The sequence below is a fragment of the Herpailurus yagouaroundi genome, unplaced genomic scaffold, assembly GCF_014898765.1.
Source record: "Herpailurus yagouaroundi ecotype Mexico unplaced genomic scaffold, PumYag 141, whole genome shotgun sequence".
Lineage (NCBI taxonomy): Eukaryota > Metazoa > Chordata > Mammalia > Carnivora > Felidae > Herpailurus > Herpailurus yagouaroundi.
In genome coordinates this window covers 21,382,906-21,383,457 of record NW_024412396.1, presented here as the reverse complement: position 1 = coordinate 21,383,457, position 552 = coordinate 21,382,906, and the positions used below count along the sequence as shown (strand labels likewise).

The window sequence follows — 552 nt, the reverse complement described above, 5'->3', positions numbered from 1 at the left end:
TTTTGAGTTCTAAATTATGCTTCCAAACCCAATACTAGAAACTGCCTCTTCATTTTTTTGTTCCATTAATGCACCACTGTTTAGTTGATGGAAGGGTGATTTCTTAAATTTTTTTTTTCAACGTTTATTTATTTTATTTTTGGGACAGAGAGAGACAGAGCATGAACGGGGGAGGGGCAGAGAGAGAGGGAGACACAGAATCGGAAACAGGCTCCAGGCTCTGAGCCATCAGCCCAGAGCCCGACGCGGGGCTCGAACTCGGGGACCACGAGATCGTGACCTGGCTGAAGTCGGACGCTTAACCGACTGCGCCACCCAGGCGCCCCTGGAAGGGTGATTTCATAGTGGCTCTTTTTTCATCAGCAGGTATTACCACTTTACCATTACATGTGTGGATATTTTCACCAGCCTATTGCTTGGTACACCCATCAGGAATACCTATGAGATCCAGGTAATCTAAGTGTATACTACCTCCATTTTGTCCTCCTGACATCATTGACTCATATCAAGGAACTTATTTTACTGTCCATGTAACAGCACTGGGCTCTCTTA

The 552-nt window shown here is 45.3% G+C and overlaps 1 long non-coding RNA gene across 1 annotated transcript in view; it reads left to right on the top strand.

The window, feature by feature from the left end:
* Positions 1 to 350: 350 nt before the first annotated feature.
* The window catches only part of LOC121031700 (uncharacterized), a 40,109-nt gene continuing 39,907 nt past the window's right edge, over positions 351 to 552 (top strand). Inside the window, exon 1 of the long non-coding RNA XR_005790856.1 lies at positions 351 to 451. This is a non-coding gene — a long non-coding RNA (uncharacterized LOC121031700). The remainder of the gene's footprint in view (positions 452 to 552) is intronic.